Raw genomic sequence first — 22,667 nt, forward strand, 5'->3', positions numbered from 1 at the left:
GTGAATAAGGAGAGAAGAGTTGGTTACCAAAATTAATAAAATATGTCCTGAGTAGGAATTGAACTCAAGACCCAAAGAAATAAATAGCCTTAAGCACCTATAAACAACCACTAGGCCAACCAAACAACTCTTACTATGGGTGCTCATTGATTAGATTATATACATTTTTTTCTTAATTTCCATATACATATATAAAGTTCGATACGAGTTCAGTCTGTGCTCGCGCACCCGGAGGACTCCATGTTGGTTCAGCCTGGTTGTTGATGGTGTTGGAACATAGGACGTATGCTTCTTTGTTGTTGATGATGTTGTTGGAACAAATGTTGTTATTTACTTTATTGTTGATATTTTTTATTTGTTATTTGTAGGTTATGCTATTGTTGATGTTGCAACAGATGGAGCAATTGTTGGAAAAAATCAAACCACCAGTAAGGTCAGTTTGATGTATTCCAATAAACTTCACATCTGTTGCATCAGACTCCACATCTGACGCAACAGACTCCACATTTGATGCAACAGACTCTACATCTGTTGCAACAGATGGATAATGTTCTTTCTATGACATTAATTTTTTCCTTCTTCTTTGTAGATATATAAGAAACTAAAATTCGATCAACTTTTTCCAAACCATCAAAAGAGGCTTCAGTAAAGATAGGTTCAAAAGAATAAGTTGCATGCAGATGGAACCACTTTATATGTGGAAAGTATGTATTACTGATAATGTTATTGTGGAAAGACACATAGAGTACACTGATTTTGTGAATGCTGTTTTCACCGATTAGTCATAGATCATTCAAATAAGATATCTGCAATTTTACAGTTAAGTTTGGTAGGTTTGAACTGATAAGGCTGAGGGACCATGAATGTGGTTCTGATACCCTGTTAAGATTTAATGTCAGATGTTGCTCATGTTTATTTGGCATGCCTTCTACAAACTTTTGTTGTGGCAAGCATTTCTAGTGACGGTGTAGACTTTTGCATAATGGATATATTGTCCTCTATATAGGAGAAGAATGATCAATATTGCCCCTCCTTTCTTAACTTATGCATGCAAATATGAAGAGTGCAAGGCAAAACATGATGGAGTGATTAATACTATTAATGTATTAACTGCTGATGTAAAGGAATTGACATCTAACAGTAGTGTCATTCGATCAAAGAGGATTTCAGTTTCATTCTCTCCATTAGATATTAAGGCTAAGAGGAGAAAGAAAGCAATTTCCAAGGCATTATCAAGTATTCGAAAAAAGAAAACTTTCGGATCTGAAAAGGTGAGAAGATAAAAAGGGGAGGAATAGGAAGGAAAAAATGAACGCTAGATTTAGTTTATCTTGTGTAGTTATGTAGAGATACTCCATATAATTTTAAGTGTTTTTTCTTTTCAGGATGGTGAGGAAGGCATAATCTCCCCATCATTAACTAATACCAAAAACAAGACATCTGATGTTATTAAACCACCAGACTGCCCTGTGAAGTTTGATAATCCAGAAGATGTCTTTGCTCGAGTCAGTCAACAAATTAAATAATCTCAATCACTTGGTTTTTTTGCTGATCAATCTTCTCCCATAGAGGACAAGATACCAACAGAACTACTTGACACAGCAAAAACTGATATCAAGAGATTACTGATTATGTCTTCTCAAGACTTGCTTCTACTACAAAACTATTCTGCATTGAGTGTTGCACTATCCATATATGCTGCAGCACCGGATTTATCAGCCGAGAGAGCACTTGCCTTGGAAAAACTCTAAGAGAACCTTCCATACTTCTCCTTGACCTTGCGTAGATCTAAGAAAGAACAAGAGGAGTATTATAAGAAAGTTGCCAAGAAAGAAAGTGGTCCTCGTTGAAACTCACAAAAGATCAAGAGCTCTATACTGAGCTCAACGACCACAATGACAAAATAATTGAATTGGAAGTGGTGACTTGACTTAGTCAAACAAAAAGCCACGACTATTCATATCCCTTAATTAAATAAAACTGGTGACTTTTCAAATATGTAAATTAAAAAAATGGATCTAAATATAATATTTTATCTTTTTATTGTATTTCAGAAAGAGAATGATTGGTAATCTATTGCAAAATATATTCCACCTATCAGATAACTTACAACATATTGACAATCTGTTGTAATAGATTGATATATCAGTTTGCTTTTCCATCAGTTGTGGCGTCTGTTGCAACTTGCTAGTCATCTGTTTATTCAATTTAATCGAGAGCAATAGATTTTTCTAAACACTTCTTGTCCAAACTCAATTTTTGCTCTTGGATTGCTTCTTTTTTTCTTTGCATCCTTCAAGATGGCCTCCAAATTCAATTTTTGCCAGCAACCCAAGAGCAAAAATTGAGTTTGGCTAAGAAGTGTTTAGAAAAATCTATTGCTCTCGATGAAATTGAATAAACAGATGACTAGCAAGTGCAACAGACACCACAGCTGATGGAAAGGCAAACTGATATATCCATCTATTGTAAAAGATTGTCAATATATTGTAAGTTATCTGACAGGTGAAATATATTTTGCAACACATTACCAATCTGTCTCTTTCTAAAATACAATAAAAAGATAAAATGTTGCATTTAGATTCGTTTTTTTTAATTTACATATTCGAAAAGTCACCAATTTTATTTAATTAAGGAATATGAACCGTCGTGGCTTTTTGTTTGACTAAGTGAAGTCCCTTCCAATTCAATCATTTTATAAATAGGTCCCGCCGGCCTCCTCTCACTCGTTCATTCTACTACACTTACAATACTAATATGGCTGATTCAGATTCGTACAAGAAGATTTATATCAAGTCCTTGCAGGAACTTCAAAGGTAGTTTGATGAACTCCGGAGGGATTTGGCCGACTTCAGAGCAAGACTGAGGAGGGCTCTGCTGCTGCCGGATCAAAATTTTCCGGTTGACAATAATAATAGTAATAATAATTAGGTTATATTTTTTCTTTCTTTTAGCGTATGTATTTTCCTTTTTGATATCCGATCTACCTATAAGGGATTCAAAAAAATCTATGTATATGTTTGGTTTGGTTTGGTTTGGTCTACTTTGAATTTTTAATTCTTATTCAATAATTAATTATCATTCTATTTATTCCCTATTCTCAACATGTCGACGGTTGGAAGTAGGGATTGAGCACTTGTGGCAATAGATGGTAGTGAAAAGTCATGATGAGAAATTCTCCTAAAAACGGTTCGTTAATAAATAATAAGGAACTAAATGATATTATAATCGTAAAAGAAAGATTATTTAATTTAAAAAAGTCACAACATTGGATTAATTAAGTTATATGATGATATGATTGTTAAGAAAAAAGGGAATGAATAGTTGTGACTATGACTTTTTGTCTAAACACATTCAACAAACAAAAATAAAAAACGTTACTGATGCATCAAATTCCTCATCTGTTGCGACTGATGAATCAATTAGAAAAAATAAAAAAAACTCCTTAAACAGATGATCGATTTATTGCAACGGATGGTATATCTATTGAAATGGGTTATCTGATGCAACAGATATATAACTCAATTAAAAAAAATGCTTATTAAAGAAACGATTATTGAAAACCAGGTGTATTCGATTTTTAAATTGAAAAAAAGGTTATTTAGATTTAATAAGTTGAAAAGTCATGACTTGTCACAATAATAAAAAACTCACCAGTTTGATTTAATTAAGTCATTTCTTTTCACAGAAAATAATAAGAAAATAAATGATAAACACAATTTAAACCGTAAAAAACTCACCAAAAATATTCTTGTTTTTAAATCTGCTTTATTAATTTATATAATTAAAAATCAGAAAATTTGGATGTCATGAAGATAATTTTTTTTAAAATATATATATAGATTATATGTTGCAACAGATATATTATCTGATGCAACAGGTTATCTATTTGTTGCAACAGATGATATATCTGTTGTAATAGATGAGTTATCTGATGCAACATATATTTAATCTGTTGTCACAACTCAGTGTAAAAATGAATTCTGGAAAGAACTAATTATTAATAATAACAAGCTGAAAAGTCATGACTTATCACAATATTGCTTAATTTAATTAAGTCATAACTTTTTATAGTAATCAAGAATCTCATTAATAAATGGAGGTGAACAGTTGTGCATTTAAATCTGCTTTATTAATTTATATAATTAAAAAGTCAGAAAATTTGGATGTCATGAATATAATTTTTTAAAAAAATGATATATAGATTATATGTTGCAACAGATATATTATCTTATGCAACTGGTTATCTATTTTTGCAACTTATAATATATCTGTTGTCACAGATGAGTTATCTGATGCAACAGATATATAATCTGTCGTCCAACTCAGTGTAAAAACGGTTCCTGGAAAGAACTAATTATTTTAATAATAATAAAGCTGAAAAGTCATGACTTATCACAATATTGTTTAATTTAATTAAGTCATAACTTTTTACAGTAATCAAGAATGTCTTTAATAAATAGAGATGAACAGTTGTGTCTTTAAATCTGCTTTATTAATTTATATAATTAAAAAGTCAGAAAATTTGGATGTCATGAAGATAATTTTTTTTTAAAAGATATATAGATTATATGTTGCAACAGGTATATTATCTAATGCAACCGGTTACTTATTTGTTAGAACGGATGATATATCTGTTGTCACAAATGAGTTATCTGATGCAACAGATATATAATCTGTTGTCCAACTCTGTGTAAAAAAAAAATGGTTCCTGGAAAGAACTAATTATTTTAATAATTATAAAGCTGAAAAGTCATGACTTATCGCAATGTTTCTTAATTTAATTAAGTCATAACTTTTTACAGTAATCAAGAATGTCATTAATAAATGAAGGTGAACAGTTGCGCCTTTAAATCTGTTTTATTAATTTATATAATTAAAAAATCATGTCATAACTTATCACAATATTGCTAATTTAATTAATTCATAACTTTTTACAGTAATCAAGAATGTCATTAATAAATTGTGGTGAACAGTTGCGCCTTCAAATATTCTTTATTAATTTATATAATTAAAAAGTCAAAAAATTTGAATGTCATGAAAATAATTTTTTTAAAAAAAAAAGATATATATTATATGTTGCAATAGATATATTATCTGACGCAACAGATATCTTTACTTTTGTTTTTACGTGTGTATTTTGTCAACTTATGCGTTTTCTAGATATGACTAATCCTGTGTGTGATGTCGCTATTTCATGAGATGCCATGCGGGAACTGCAAAAGGAGGTTCATGACCTGCATTGGGAGTTGGCCGCCGTAAGAGTAAGGATGTTGCGGGAGATCCGCAGGCTGAGGAGGGCGTTGCTGCTACCGGTTGAAGATTGGTCGGCTGGCCATACAAATAATATTGATGATAATGATGATGATAATAATTAAGCTTTTTTTTCTTTTATCTATGTATTTTTTTTTTTGTTTGTTTTATAAAAATTTATGTTTGAAGCATTTGACTTTTTATTTCTAATTTAATTTTCGTGCTGTCTATTTTTTTTTTCTCAACGAATGACATGTCTACAATTAAGGAATAATTTGATTCCAGTATCAATAGCAAGAGATCAATATATGAGTTGAGTTATCTGTTGGGTTTGTGACAGGATCCATATTTTGTTGTTCAAAACAGGTTAGTAATCTAGTGAAACAGATTATTTACCTGTTGAAACAGATTACTAATCTGGTGCAACAAAATACTCATCTATTCGATTCATATTACGGGAACCTAGAACCATAAACATGAATCCAACATGAGTCTACTGTTACAACAGAACATTTATCTGGTGCCGCAGATAATGAATCTGTTTAAACAGATTGCTCTTATGTTGCATTCATGTTCGCGTGCTAGCTCTTGTTGAAAAAACAGTACACTAACATTTACCCAGATGACAAATTCAAATAAAAAGCATAATTTGACTTACCAAAGTCTCCTCTCAAGTAAATGCCAAAGTTGAAAGTGATTTACGAAATAAAATTTGACATAAGAATTTGGTCAAAGAGCAACAGTTGGGGTAACAACAACAACAACAACAATGGTCAACAAGAAGAATATGAAGATGATAATGAAGTATAAGATGATGATAATGAATCAGAAGATCATGAATAAAGCAGCAACAACAATGAACAACAAATATCGTGAAGAGAGAGAAAATAACAACGGATGAGGAGAGAGAAAAAACACACCTTTTTTCCCTTCATTTCCTGTTATATTAACTAACATTTGAATCAAAGTGTAAATTTAAAATTTTGTGGGTTATTTTGAAATTTTCCAAACTTTCTTAATCCATAATTAAGTAATTGTCACCTCTACTCAATTATTAAGACTTGTGTCACCTACACCTCATTTTAAATCTCTTTTGTTACCTATGGCCCGAAGCCCCAGGAAACTACTATTATGAGCAAAATGAATTTAAACTTCATGGTACCAATTGCATTAACACTAATTATCTTTCTATCACAACTAGGAGAATGTCAGCATGCAATTTTTTATGTGACTAACTATGGTGCAAAACCTAGTAGCAATGAAGATATTAGCAAGGTAAGTCAATCATTCAGAGTCGATTTTAGAATTTAAATTTAGGAAACGCGAGATTCTAATGAAGTTCTTTGATACCATTAATATAGTGTAACTTATAGAATGTTTGATGTCACGTTCAAAATATTCTTAATTTGAAATTATTTTTCGTAAAAGTGTTTTAGATAAAATACTTTTGAGGTGTTGCAACTTAGTGTTTGACTAATCAGATTGGAAAACACTTTTGCCAATAGAACAACAAATTGTGTTTGGAGTTGCAACTTTGCGTTTGACTAATCAGATTGAAAAACACGCTTGCCAATAGAACAACATGTAATTTTTGATGGTCCACATAATTAATTTATTTGCTGATTTAATAATAATTAAATAAGTTAAATTCTAATTTATTTGCTGGTTTAATAATAATTGAATAAGTTAAATCCTAATTTATTTACTGGTTTAATAATAATTGAATAAGTTAAATTCTAAATTTGTATGGAAAAATTACCTGGTATGATTAAACTACCGACTAATCTGTTAGTGGGATAATTACTGACTGTTAGTGGGATAATTATTATATCCACTAATTATGTTGATGGAACGTGAAAACATAATGGTTTATTTCCTGTATTATAAAAGGGTCCTCTCTCTATCAAAAAATAATAATCTCCATCAAAATTATTCTAAAAGTAAGGTAAAGAGAGAAAAAGAGAATTTTATTCTTAGTCAAGAACAAAATAAATTAAGTGCTTCCACTAATCATTGTCAAAGAAGAAAAGCAATGGAAAATTGGTAAGAAATTTTGTATTCTGAATTACTGTAATTTTGTAGATGTGAAAATTATTAAGTTCTATGTTCCTAAATAATTGATATGATTATTTATATTGGATTGTTTAAATTAGACAACCTGTTAAATCCTTCCTTACATGTGGTATCCGAGCCACGTTTTGAAACTAATAATTTTTCATTGCCGTTAAAGTTTTTCATTAATTTTATGAACCCTAATTATGATATTTAGGGATTTACATTTATAATTATTTTAAAATTTTAGTGATTATTTTTCCGATTACTTAACAGTGAGTATGTTATAATTTGATTCTAAGCCAATTATCGTGTAATTATCATGAACCACTAATACATCAAATAATACAACGGGGACCCATTATTAAGATATTATTCATGGTCAGTGGGAATACTCCAAAATGTGAACATGAATAGTGATGTTCTAGGTGGATTTGGTTTGACTCTTTTGCATTTAAGTGGACTGATGGAATACACATGGTCTTTCACGGTCCATACCCAGAGTCGAACCCTCGACCTCTGGGTAGGATGGACCAATCCCTTATCATTGGGTCATCACTGCTGTTGGTGGTCTTAAAAATATTAAGATATGTACTGCTCGTTGTTTAATGTAAATAGAAACTTAGTGAATAATTTGTTCAACATGGGTTTAATTTATTATGTTTGGTATTTGTTATTTTAAATATTACGGAAAAAAATTTTATTGTTAGGATATTGTAGTATGCAATAATAAAATTTATTATTTTTTAATGTGATTTGAAATTATATATGTAAGATTCGTTAATCACCAAAGTGATCGAATCTTTATGAAATTAATTCTAAAATAAAAATTAAATTTAAATTAATTGATCATTAATCTTGATGCTTATAAATGATGTTCCAATTATGGGTAAATTAAAATTTGGTTATAAGACATTTGTGGATCACCCAAAGGTTGATTATTTGTTCGTATGACCAATAAATATTAAGGAGATAATTTTGATGTATCGTTAATTTTAGGTCAAACCCATCGATAGCCACTCAAACTTGTCCCTAAAATTCACGTAGCCCCTAAACTACGGCTTGTACCTATCAAACCCCTAAACCCCCCCAATTCTGTTCCTATTAGGCATTTTTTGCCTAATCAGCAAAATGTATATTAAGAGTGTGTTACACTCGCATGACGTAGCAAAAAATGCCCAATAAAAAAAAAAACGTGGCAAAAAATAATTTCTATTTAATTATATATTTAATCATAATTTCATAATTAAAAAAAAAAACACCTCACCCCCACCCAGTCATCTTCTTCACAGCCCCTACCTCGCCCCGGCGTCTTCACACCCACCCACCCCAATTATCGTCAGCCTCTCCCCATCGTCTTCACACACAAAGCCCCCATCCCACCCCACCTACCCTGTCGTTCACACACACACATACAGTCATGATCTTCCATATATATACATTGGTGTTAAATCCATAAATACGAACTAAAATGGTGAAAAAAAGAACAATGGTGGAAAAAAGTCAATAAAAATTAATTTTTGTTAAATCATCAACTCCATCAACAACTCCATTAATAAATGAAAAAAGATTTCTTAATTAATTAACTGATTTTGTAAAAAAGAAAGAATTTTTTTTTCACATTTTTTATGTTGTTGACAATGGTGAAGAATGGTTTAGTGCTTAATGGAGTTTCTCCGTTCTTTGATGTTGTCTTCAACGGTGAAAATTGATTAAGAATTTGTTGTTGTTAATGGAGTTGCTATCGATAATTGTGTTCTCCATTCTTCAGGTTTTTTGTTTCTTTAGCAGAAAAGACGGGCAAGTGGGGAGAGGGTGAGGGGAGTAGGGGAAGCAGGCTGGGGTCTTTTTTTAAAAAAAAATGTTATTATTAAAAAAATATATTAATAAAATAATTTAAATATAATTTTTTTAATTAAAAAAAGTAAAATATTATTTTTTTCTACTATTCACGCGCTCGAGGCTCCTTGCCAACTCAGCATTTTGTGTCTGATAGGTACTAATTTTAGCACTTGAGGGATTTGATAGGTACAAGGTTTAGTTTAGGGGTCTAAGTGAATTTTAGGGACAAGTTTGAGTGGCTATCGATGGGTTTGGCCTTAATTTTATTTATTTATCCAAAGATATTAAATATTATCAATTGATGCATTAAATATTAGCGATTTGTGTTAAATATACTTTTAAGCATCATTATGTTTAAAGTTGTATTTTGATGTTTCGCCCAAAGGAGAACATCAATATACATTCAAGAAAGTAAATTATTTCTGAATTTTATAATGTGTTTAAACTCGTAACTCAAAGTATTAACAAATGAGCATGTTCTACTTGCAGCACTTGTCCTTCATTCGCACTCTGCCTCTATTATGACTTTTAACATACTTAACTTTTCAGATTGGTGCGAACAAATCAGATTCCATCTTGGGGTTTTAGATCTTGATGTTGCACTTTACTGTGAGAAGTCAACTGAAGCTAGCAGTGATGAAGAAAAGTCCAATTATAAGCACTGGAGTCGGTCTAACAGATTAGGCCTAATGTTCATGCGAATAAATATTGCGGGCAACATTAAGACTACTCTTCCCAAAATTGAAAGTGCAAAAGAACTTCTGAAATTTGTGGAAGAATCTTCCCAAACTGCTAATAAGTCTCTTGCTGGGACACTAATGGGTACTTTGACCACCATGAAGTTTAATGGTTCACATACTATGCATGAGCATGTCATTGAAATAACAAACATAGCAGCAAGACTTAAGTCTTTTAAAATGAAAGCGGAACAAATTTTTCTTGTGTAGTTCATCATCAACTCATTACCGTCTGAGTATGGTCCTTTCCAAATGAACTACAATACCATAAAAGACAAATGGAACGTGTATGAATTGCATGGTATGTTGGTTCAAGAGTAAACGAGGCTAAGGAATCAAGTAACCCACTCCATTAACTTTGTATATCATCAAGGAGATGAAAAGAAGGAAAAGAAGTATGGTAAGGGACAACAGAAGCAACTTAATGTTAATGAGTCCTCATCTCAAGTACATAAGAAAGGAAACAAGAATGGTAAGTGTCATTTCTGTGGAAAATTTAGACACTTTCAGAAAGATTGTCTGAAACGTAAGGCATGGTTTGAGAAGAAAGAGATTTCTTACAATCCAAATCATAAACAAGAATGAAAGATATGTTTACATAGGGAATAGAGTGAAGGCTTCAATTGAAATTGTTGGGACTTATCGTCTGATTCTCGATACTGACGTCCCTTAGATTTAGTTGAAACTTTTTATGTTCCTTCTCTTTCGAGAAATTTAGTTTCTTTGTCTAAGTTAGATAAGACTGGATATTCCTTTAATTTCGGTAATGGATATTTTAGTTTGTTTAAACATAATTATCTCATTAGTACTGGTACTCTTTGTGATAACTTATACAAAATGAATCTTGATAATCTATTTGCCGAAATACTCTTAACTCTACATCATAATGTTGGAATCAAACAAAGTTTGGTGAATGAACAATCTTCTTACTTGTGGCATAAACATTTAGGTTACATATCTAAAGAAAGGCTGAAAAGATTAATTAAGAATGAAATTCTTCCATATTTAGATTTTACTAACCTTAATATTCGTGTAGATTGTATTAAAGGAAAACAAATAAGACACACAAAGAAAGGAGCCACAAGAAGCACACAACTTCTTAAAATTATACACACTGATTTATGTGGTCCTTTTGATATCATATTTTCAATAAGGAAAAATATTTTATCACTTTTATTGATGACTTTCATGTTATGGATATATCTATTTGTTGCATAAAAAATCTCAAGCGATTAATACCTTAGAGGTATTTATTACTGAGGCTGAAAGACAACTAGATGGAAAAGTGAAAATAATCAGGTCTGATAGAGGTGATGAATATTATGGAAGATATGATGAAACGGGACAACACCCAAGTCCATTTGCTAAATTCCTCAAAAAACGTGGCATATGCTCAATACACAATGCCTGACACACCACAATAAAATGGTGTGGCAGAAAGGCGTAATCGTACATTAATGGATATGGTTAGGAGTATGTTAAGTAATTCATCTTTACTTCCTTCGTTATGGATGTATGCTTTAAGGACTGTCGTTTACTTGCTAAATAGGGTTTCTAGTAAAGCAGTTCCAAAGACATCTTTTGACTAGTAGACTGGTAGAAAACCTAGTTTGAGGCACCTGTATGTTTGGGATTACCCGACAGAAGTTAGAGTATACAATCCGCAAGAAAAGAAACTGGATTCAAGAACAATCAGTGGTTTCTTCATTGGTTATCCAAATAAATTAAAGGGGTATAGATTTTACTGTCCTAATCATAGTACGAGAATAGTTGAAACTGGAAACTCTAGGTTCATTGAGAATGGCGAAGTTAGTGGGAGTGAAGGACCACGTAATGTGGAAATTAAAGAAGTTAGGGTGCGAATTCCTCTACCCTATACTTCTTTTAAATTTGTTGTTCCTGAAGTTGTTGCACAACAAAGTAATCAACAAGAATAACAAATTCATGTTCCTACTAATCATAATGAAGACATAATTGATGAATCTGTAGTAGATGAACCACAATAAGTAGCATTAAGAAAATCTAAAAGGCAAATATGATCTGCTATTTCTGATGATTATTTGGTATATCTACATAAGTCAAAAACTAACTTAGGAATTTATAATGATCCAGTTTTATTTTCACAAGCCATTGAAAGTAACAATTCTGATAAATGAATAAATACTATGAAAGGTGAGTTAAAATCTATGGAACAGAATTTTTGTTTGGGACCTTGTTGAATTACCCGAAGATTGCAAAAGAGTTGGGTGTAAATGGGTCTTCAAGACCAAACGCGACTCAACTGGCAACATCGAACGTCACAAGGACAGACTTGTTGCCAAAGGTTTCACTCAAAAGGATGGCATTGACTATAAAGAGACGTTTTTACCTGTCTTTAGAAAAGATTCACTTAGAATTATAATGGCCTAGGTAGCTCATTATGACTTAGAGCTACATCAAATGGGTGTGAAAATAGCCTTTCTGAATGGAAATTTGAAGGAAGAAGTTTATATGAATCAACTTGAGGGGTTTTCTATTAAAGGAAAGGATCACATGATGTGTAAGATTAAGAAGTTAATATACGAACTTAAACAAGCTTTCGACAATGGTATCTTAAGTTTAATGAAATGATTGTCACCTTTGAATTTAAAGAAAACACTGTTGATCGATGAATATATCTGAAGGTCAGTGGGAGTAAGTTTATTATGTTAGTCTTGTATGCTGATGACATCTTGTTTGATACTAATGATCTTGATTTGTTGCACGATACTAAGAAATATCTCTCTAACAACTTTGAAATGAAATATATGGGGGAGACATCTTATGTGATTGGAATAAAAATATTTTGAGATAAATCATAAGAATTGTTGGAATTATCTCAGAAAACATATATTGAAAAAGTATTAGAGAGATTTAGAATAGAAAAATGCTCATCAAGTCCCGTTCTAATTCAAAAAGGAGATAAGTTTAGTCTCAATTAATGTCCAAAGAAAGACTTGGAACGAAAGCAAATGAAAGATATTCCTTATGCATCAATAGTTGGGAGTATAATGTATGCCCAAACATGTACAAGGCCAGACATCAATTTTGTTGTTGGAATGCTGGGTCGATATCAAAGTAATCCTGGAATGGATCATTGAAAGGCTGCAAAAAAAGTGTTTCGATACTTACAAGGAACGAAAGATCATATGCTCACTTATAGAAGATTTGATCATCTAGATGTGGTTGGATATTCAGATTCAGATTATGTTGGTTGTGTGGATACAAGAAAATCCACATTTGAATATTTATTTTTGTTAACCGAAGGAGCAATATCATGGAAGAGTTCGAAGCAATCTGTTATAGTTGCATCCACTATGAAAGCCGAGTTTGTGACATGCTTTGAGGCCACAATCCCAGCTAATAGGCTGCAGAATTTTATTTCAGGATTTGGACTAGTCGACAATATAGCCAGGCCGCTGAAAATTTATAGTGATAATATTGCTGCAGTTTTCTTCTCTAAAAATGGTAAGTATTCAAAAGTTGCTAAGCATATGGAATTGAAATACTTTCGGTTAAAGAAGAAGTCTAGAAACATAAAGTGTCAATTGAACATATTAGCACCAAGTTTATGATTGTTGATCCTTTAACGAAAGGATAACCGCCCAAAACATTTGTTGAACATGTTGGGAGGATGGATCTTATTGATAGCAATGAATGATTTCATGTAAAGACTTTATTATGTTTATGTAATTGACACTTTGAGCTCAAATTATATATGTTTTTGTTGTTACCTGTTTTCTCTTGTATACAAAATATTGTGAATAATGATGACAGGTTTGACTTAGATAAAGTGTTCTAAGTATTATCGTTGGATTCATTATGTATTTGAAAGGTTATGTTAGGTAATAGACTAATATTTTATTACATGGAAGGAATTATGTCAAGTAAAGTGACATACAACCGCCATGACTCATTTTTAGTTGATTTATTTAAAAATGACAAATGATGTTGGATTTAACATTAATTGTGCACATGATTGACGTACATATTAAACCACTAAATTAACATTATGTGTGTCAAGTGGGAGAATGTAATTTTCTATGGCCCACATAATTAATTTATTTGTTGGTTTAATAATAATTGAATAAGTTAAATTTTAAATCTGTATGGGAAAGTTATCTAGTAGGATTAAACTACTGACTAATCTGTTAGTAGGATAATTATTGACTGTTAGTAGGATAATTATTATATCCACTAATCACGTTGATGGAAAGTGAAAACATAACAGTCTATTCCCTGCCTGTATTATAAAAGGGGTCATCTCTCTGCCAAAAGAAGAATAAACTCCATCAAAATTATTCTGAAAGTAAGGTAAAGAGAGAGAAACATAATTTTATTCTTAGTCAAGAACAAAATAAATCAAGTGCTTTTGCTAATCACTGTCAAGAAGAAAAGTTATGAAAAATTCAGGTAAGTAATTTTGTATACTGTATTACTGTAATTTTGTGTATGTGAAAATCATTAAGTTCTATGTTCCTAAATAATTGATAGGATAATTTATATTAGATTATTTAAGTTATACAATCTGTTAAATTCTTACGCAACAAATTATGTTTGGCCAATGTTTCTTTAAAATGCTAGGAAATTGAATAAGGAAACTCTTTATTCAATTTCTAAAAACAACACTTACATTTGGTGTCCGGTAGTCGCATTGGAGCTCTGATTAATCTGGATCATGCACTACAGAGCCCATTCTAGAGGTGGCGCTCCCAACGAAATTTTCTCCATACCTAGGGCTCGAACCCGAGACCTCTGATTAAGGATGGAGTAGTCCCACCATTGCATCACAATCCATGTTGGTTTTTTTCATATGGTTTTAAGTATATACAAAATGATTATAATGATTCTCTTATACTATGAGCGTAGTTTAACATTTTATAACATGTTAATGACCATTTTTATCATGTTATGAGGTTGCCATGTGCACATACAGTTAAAGTTAATTACAACACACTTCTTCTTTTTTTGGTTATTTCTGGAAAAACAATTTTATATAGGCTCTATTAAGTGCTTTCAAAGAGGCATGCAACTCAATAAAATCCCAAGTAAAATTGTGATCCCAAAAGGCACATTTTTTATGAATCAAGTGAGATTAGTAGGCAATTGCAAGGCCCCAAATTTAGAGCTACAAATTCATGGCACATTGAAAGCTCCTCCAAATCCAAGTCAATTCAAACATGATATGGCTATTAAACACATTGATCATTTTACATTTTGTGGTGGTGTTCTTGATGGCCAAGGAGAACAAGGTTGGCAACAAAATGATTGTAAAAAATCAAAAAGTTGCAATAAGCTTCCAAATGTAAGTCATATTCATCGTTAATCTGTCGTTAAATAGTCTGTAGCTAACTCTTTTAATTTATTTTTTTTTTATAATCAATCGCTAATATGAAGGGAGTCTTGGCATAATTGGTAGAGTTACTATCATGTGACAAGGCGGTCACGAGTTCGAGCATGAAAATAGCATCTTGACGAAATGCAAGATAAAGCTGGACCTTTGTGGTTCAGGCCTTCTCTTGATCTGTCCGTAGCGAGAACTTAATGCATCAGACAACCCTTTAATAAGACACTTACATTTCTTTAAATAGGACTAGCAATGAATTTTTCTGTTTAGCAACGACAATAATTATCTGTCATCAATTCCTAAGTATTTTTCCTAGTGTATCCTCTATCACTTTGATATTCGTTTATGGAATAATTCTATAGAGTCATGCAACTTAATTAGAATTCAGTGAAACAAAATTAGAAAACCAATTTTTATAATAGAAATATAACTTAACTGTGCTTATATATATCAAAAAAAATAAAAAAAAAAAAAAAAAAAAAAAAAACAGGCATTTTCTTGTCGAAAATATACAAGTAGGTTGATATTGTTTGTGTAAGTATAGTCACCTCAGCTTACCTTATATAACCATCAAGACACCCCTAAAAAAACTCATTTTGACCCAATTTAATACCCGGTGTTTTTCACCTATGTAACGCGATTTTATATTTTTTAAAATGAGATGGAAACGGAGTTATTTTAAAAAAAAATAAAACAAGTTGGGTCACGTGAATATTATATAAGGTAAGTTGCTGAAGTTGACAGCCTACTTATGTTCTGGGACTAAATTTAGCTTTTTCCATAATTTTATTTCTTCGAGATATCAGAATAATTTAGTTATATTTCATCGTAGAAATATATTCTATGTTTTTGTGCAGTAATTAAAAGTTAAATAATCGTCTTTGAAATTAAAATTTATTTGTATTTGCAGAATTTGAGCTTCAACTTCCTCACAAACTCAATAATCAGTAACATAACTTTATTGGACAGCAAATTATTCCATATTAACTCCATGGCATCAACATAAAAGCTCCACCACAAAGTCTCAACACTGATGGTATTACTGTTTGAATCGTGTGATCGTCTCATCCAATTTTTATCTGCTTAGTTATATTCCTATATAATACGTTCCTTCATGTGTGGTCTTAATTTTTTGCGATCTTTACATAAATAGGAGTGGACCGGATTCAGTATTTACTTTTCTTAGTCGGGATATATAGATATACACAATGACAAGTGAGGCTTTCTCAAGTAGCTAATTGAGCACCTTCACCATCAACTGGTTGGTTGAGTGTTCGAGTCATGGTGAAAGGTAAGTGGGAGCACTATTAATCCTTCTGGTGGGGTGGAGAGGGGGGAAACGTGGATTATACACGGTTTATACATACAAAATACATAGATTATATATACATAGACTATTTAGGTTAATTCTTTTTTATTTCTTTTTATGAGTCAATTATGAGAACATTCTTTTTGTATTATAAAGGGTGACATTAGATTTGGATCTAGGACCTCTACCTGCTTTGATACTATGTTAGAATTATGTGATTATCTCATCTAAAAGTGTAAGCTAATTCTTATATAAGTAAGCATACTTTTTTTTGAGAAATTAACACAAGCAAGCAACCTCTGCCCAAGAAAATAGCGCACCATGTATATTGTCTAGAGACCGTAAATATTTTTCACCGAGCGGTCAACCATGTAACTTTTTCTATTTATTTACTTAATTATATCCTCATCAGGTATCCATGTTGCAAGGTCAAGAGGTGTCAACATTACAAACTCGCAAATCAGTACTGGAGATGATTGTATATCAATTGGTGATGGAGTTCAACAAATGTACATTACAACTGTGACTTGTGGACCTGGCCATGGAATTAGTGTTGGTAGCCTGGGAAAAACTACTGGTGAATTGCCTGTGGTTGGAGTTTTTGTGCAAAATTGCACATTCATTGACACTGATAATGGTGTGAGGGTGAAGACATGGCCAGCACATGTTGGTGTTTGTGAGAGATTTGCATTTTGAGGATATTATTGTGAAAAATATTAGCAATCCTGTTGTCATTAATCAAGTCTATTGCCCTTTATAATATATGAAAGAAAAAGGTAATTAAGTGCCGCGTCTTTATAGTGTATGTATGCCATAGGAAAAGAGCCAAAAATATACTTAAATTTTGGCGAAATTTATTGTAAGTCTGTAACACACTTTAATTTTGCGGGGGTCCTATGACCCCTCGTCTATTTATTACCATATTTCTGTGGCATATATTTTTCCAGTATCACTCAGGCCCTTACGTGCTCAGTGTGCATGTATTCACGCAGTGGTCCAGTTAGGCAAATATATACTACAAAAATAAGGTAATGAATAGTCGAGGGGGACATATGACCCTCACAAAGTTGAGGCGTGTTACAATAAATTTTGTCAAAGTTTAGGTATATTTCGAACTTTTTTCCCCATGCAATATAACAACAAATTATATATAGTTAATCTTCTATATGCAATTTTGTTATATAGTACTCTTTCTACTATAATTTATATGATATAGTTTGAATAAACACAGAGTTTATGAAAAAAAAAATTGTTGAAATTTATGATCTAAAACAGTGAGTTGAAAGACCAAACACGTACTTGAACTATCACTTTTTTGCAAATTTAACACTCCAACCACCAATTGTTCTTTTTTCCTACCTGAACTATCACCATTTATGTATTGCTCTTTTCCTACATGAACTGTCACCGGTGTTCAAGAAGGAAAAGCGAATAACTGATTGTTGAGGTGTGTTGTTATACATAAGTGGTGATAGTTCAGGCAAGAAAACAGAACCTATAGTTAGAATGTGAAACTCACCAAAAAAGGACAGTTTAGATGTGTGTTTGACTATTATTGCTAAAACAATCAAAAGGGTAAACTCTAAATATACTTTTATTTGGAAGTTTCCTTCACAAGTGAAGATAAACAAAGTGAGTTTCAATAACATAAAAGGTACATCAAGAACTCAAGAAGCTACAAAACTTGTGTATAGTAAAGGTGTTCCATGTGAAGGTGTAGAAATTGGAGATGTTGACTTAAAATATAGTGGAAATATTGAAGGGCCAACCAAGTCTACTTGCCAAAATGTTGATCCAAGTCTTGTAGGCAAGCAGCACCCACCAGTTTGCAGCACTACTACTTTTTTTTTATTCAGTGACTGGTACCCGCTCTGGAGCCCAACTAATCCGAATTCGCGCCGGGTATGGCCCCATTCAGGGCGTAGCTATAATATCCTGTACTTCTACCTAACTTGAAATCATCCCAAGAATGTTATAAACTTACTTTGAAATATGAATTCATTTTTGTACACGTAGAATTTTTAAGATTTTCACTTTTTTATCATGTGGAAAATAGAATTATCTTTCCAAACGATACCAATTTCGTCCAAATCCAGTATCGGAGTAAAAAGTTATGAACGTTTTACTCAGAGCTTTTAGAATCGCCCAGGTGCGACGGCCAGGATGACGGACCATCGATCTAGAAACGGACCGTCGCCTAGACCAGCCAAGGCAGTGAGTCAACCTTCTGGATAAGGTGCAACGGACAGGTTGACGGACCGTCGAACTTGCGATGGACCGTCGCCCAAGCTGTCACTATAAGACAGTGAGTCTTTTTTTTGGTCCACGTACGAAGGTCGAAACGACGGAACATCAAGCGAGCGACGGACCGTCGAGCAACGACGGACCGTCGAGCGAGCGACGGACCGTCATACGAGCCATCGCAGGTCCCGTTCAACAAATTTTAAGTCATTTTTAAAGGGTATTTGGGTTTAAAGGGTATTTGGGTCTTTTTTCCACCCGTTTTAACCCTTAATTATATCAGACCAAGGCTCATAAGTTCATTATTCATTCACAACATCAAATTAGGGTTTTCTCTCAAAGATAATCCCCAAGAACAAGAAACCCTAGGTGTTTAATTACAAGTCAAGAATTCAAGTTTTTCTCTATCAATCTTCAAGAAATCATCCACCCAGGTATGTCATGTGTTGATTCATGAGTCGTCTCTTTTACCCATGAAGCTCAAGAATCTCTTTTCAAAATTCAAGATTTGTATATTTATGAATGTTCATGATTTAAATAAAATTGAAATTCATGTTCATGATGTTGTGGGATTTTGATTCATGTTTGAAATTACATATTCCAATGATTGACCCTAGGATGTGGTGATTTGCATAATAATCATGATAAACCCTTAAATTTACACGTTGATTGATGTATTCATGATTATTAGATGTGTTGATGATTGTATAACCAAAGCATTCTCCCCATGTGTTCGATTAAAAGCCTATGTGAAGGAGAAGTGCCATACTAGTATGATAATATGAAATCCCCATTTATGTACAAGTTTATGCATGTCATGATACGGGACAAACAAGAGAACACAAAACAACTCCAAAACAGTCCACTAATCTTAAGGATTTGAGGACCCTTTTGAAAACCACTCTCGAATTAGCTATCAACAACATAATAACAAGATAAAAAGATGTGTTTTCAACACCAAAACAGACACAATATAAGATGAACACAATGGTTACAAAATTCGGATTCAACAAGTCACAAAAATAGTCCACTATGAATCTACAAAGTGCAATAAGATAAAGATCGGTAGATAGACCAAATAAGGAAATAATATTAGCAACCCAAGACTTGCTACACTCTTGGACCTTTAATACTACACACAACATAAACCTATCTCTTACGTTGGTACAAGAGTGACCTCGATCTCCCAAGCATCCAACGTTTCCAAGCTTAAATCCAACACGAGTGATTCCACACTCAAGTTGATTTCCGTAGTTACAAGTTTCAGATTTGTGGTCTTCTCTTCTTAGAGAGGAAATGTTTCTAAGTGTTATACAATATCCATATTCAGCAAAGTCTTCTAACAAATGACATAAAAGGTTCCTTTTATAGTAGTTTACAAACAAGATGTGAAATGTCCAAAATGACCCTTTAGTCTCAAGTCTTCAAGTGGGTGCCCTTGAAGAGCATTATATGGACAATTTTGGACCCTTTTTAAGTCCTCATTTGCACTTCACTTTCACACTCCAAGTCTCGGGTTCAATACATCTCACAAACATGCATCCTCGTGGTCGTACCCGTATCATCCTCCCCTTCTTGAAAAGGATTTGACCTCGAATCCATGCCTTGCAAAATCAAGAGAAAATAAACAAGCACGCATCCTCATGACATGAGGGTTAGGGTTAGGGTTAGCAAAATACACATATCAATATGCCATGCCGAGGTGGAACAAACTTGAAGTACACCCATGGATCCTTTGTGTTGAACATAAAAAACTTAGTACAAATGGCACAAAAGAAGTGGTAACCACCAACAAAAAGAGATAAGGAAGAACCTTATCTTCCTTCCTTAGAACCCACAATCAAACATTTCTTGTCGTCTTGACCAAGAATTAAGTGGAGAGTGTCGAGATTTCCACATTTCAATAGGGTTCCAGGATCAAATGGAAAAATTAGCCAAGGACCTAAGCCAAGGCTAGCCCTTTTTTCCCCTACAATGTCACTCCCACATTCACACACAAAAATATTTTTATACACATGATCTCTGTGAACGAAAATAATTGCAATGCTTTTACCACACAAAATGTTCAAAGAGTCATGTGCATTATCAAGATCAATTTTGTAGACACCATCACTAACTTGAGAATTTTTAAGCATACTATTCACATGCCCAAGTAGTGAACTACTTTTAAGAGTAAATTGATAATCATGAACACCAAGAGTACTACCAAGGGTACTCATTTCCAAGACTACGCATTCCTTGCCCATAAGAGTACTCTCATCTTCCAAGAAGAGATTTCTATCTTTAGGAGAAATGTTATCACACCATAGTGGGTTAGCATATAGGCTATAGCTTCCAAGACAAGCCATGCCATCAACATCACTTGCACCACTAGGTTCATTAGGAGTAAATAAACTATCTTCAAACAAGACATTATGCCTAAAGAGTGAATGATCTAACACGCGGATAGATTTGGAACTTTCACTCTCTATGGAATCATTATCAAGTTTCAAAGATATGTCAAGCACATGATTAACCCTATGAGCCAAACAAACATTAGCATCTTTACAACAACATAGGCTCATAGGTTCACTCCTTTTTCCTTGGCCAACATATTTAAATCCTTCACTCACTTGAGATTCATTAATCACATCATACATATTCTCAAGTAGTGGGCAAGTTTTACTCACAAGTTGGGCAGCAACTTCCTCTGGGAAGCACTCAACGCAAGGTGCTTGGACAATTGGATTTTGTGGGTAGAGTTTGAGTAGCAATTGGCGTATAATTTCAATGTGCCGTTTTAAATCTTCAATATTGTCATTGATACGATCACATGTGGCATTGAAATTATGGGCAGTCATTGTACCTAACAAAAAGATACAACAAACAAAGAAAACAAACAAACTTGTTAGATAAAAAATGCCTCACCACACTCTCACTCTCGATTTTACCTCACACTTGGTTTCATAAGTGTTGAAAGCCGGCTTGTACTTCGTGAGTGATTGAGGGTCGAGTCTACTCTTGCCCGGAATAGATTTTTATTTGAGTTGACTCAAAGAAAATTTGTTTACATACTGAAACCAACAAGATACAACGAATTCAGGAAAGAGAAAAGCACACAAAGAACGTTAACACAAACAAACGGACACAAACTAATTTACAATCTAGTAGGAGTTTACTAGCTTGTCAATTAGCGTTCGGACCAATCAAACGAAACTACGGAACAATAAAAAGAAACTAAAAAATCTGAAATTTGAGTCAAAACTATTGCGTGAACAGTAACAAGGATGATGTGGCAGCACGTAATTGGTTGCGGTTTCTAACAATTTTTGTTGTCCAATTTCAAGTCTTGGTCAATTTACAATTTAGGAATTGGTGGAATTTGTTTTAAGGAGGGAAAGTCAAACAAGTCTTGGAGCCTTTTCAAATTCAAGTTTTCAAGACTTGACTTTTATAGTACTTTTCCTTAAAACATAGACTCTTGTTTCATGGGAAAGTGGTTGAGAAGTGATGTAAAGTCTTTAGTGTGTAGGAAAAGTCTTTGAGTCACAAGTACTACACCTTGAAACTTAGATCTATGTCTTGCAAGAATAACACAATACACACTCTTTTTTCTTCAACTTCTAAGATCAACAACCACTTTTTTTTTCAACAATATATGGAGATAGGGAAGAACACCAAGAACACAAACTTTGAGTCTTGAAGTTCTAAGGTTCAAGTTGGACCTCCCAAACAACAACAACAACTTTTCAAGCTTAAATTCCACAACACAATCTCCACAATACACGTTCAAAACTTGAACCAACAACACATCACACGTTCAAGTCTTGAACCCACAACAACAATACCAACAACATTCAGCCAAGTCCAAGTTCACAATAACAACATC

General features: G+C 32.8%; 1 pseudogene; it reads left to right on the top strand.

Annotated features, from left to right (window-relative positions):
- Positions 1–6,393: 6,393 nt before the first annotated feature.
- Positions 6,394–18,514, top strand: LOC107841192 (annotated as a pseudogene).
- Positions 18,515–22,667: the final 4,153 nt, after the last annotated feature.

This window comes from Capsicum annuum, chromosome 9 (genome assembly GCF_002878395.1).
Source record: "Capsicum annuum cultivar UCD-10X-F1 chromosome 9, UCD10Xv1.1, whole genome shotgun sequence".
In the NCBI taxonomy this organism is placed as follows: domain Eukaryota; kingdom Viridiplantae; phylum Streptophyta; class Magnoliopsida; order Solanales; family Solanaceae; genus Capsicum; species Capsicum annuum.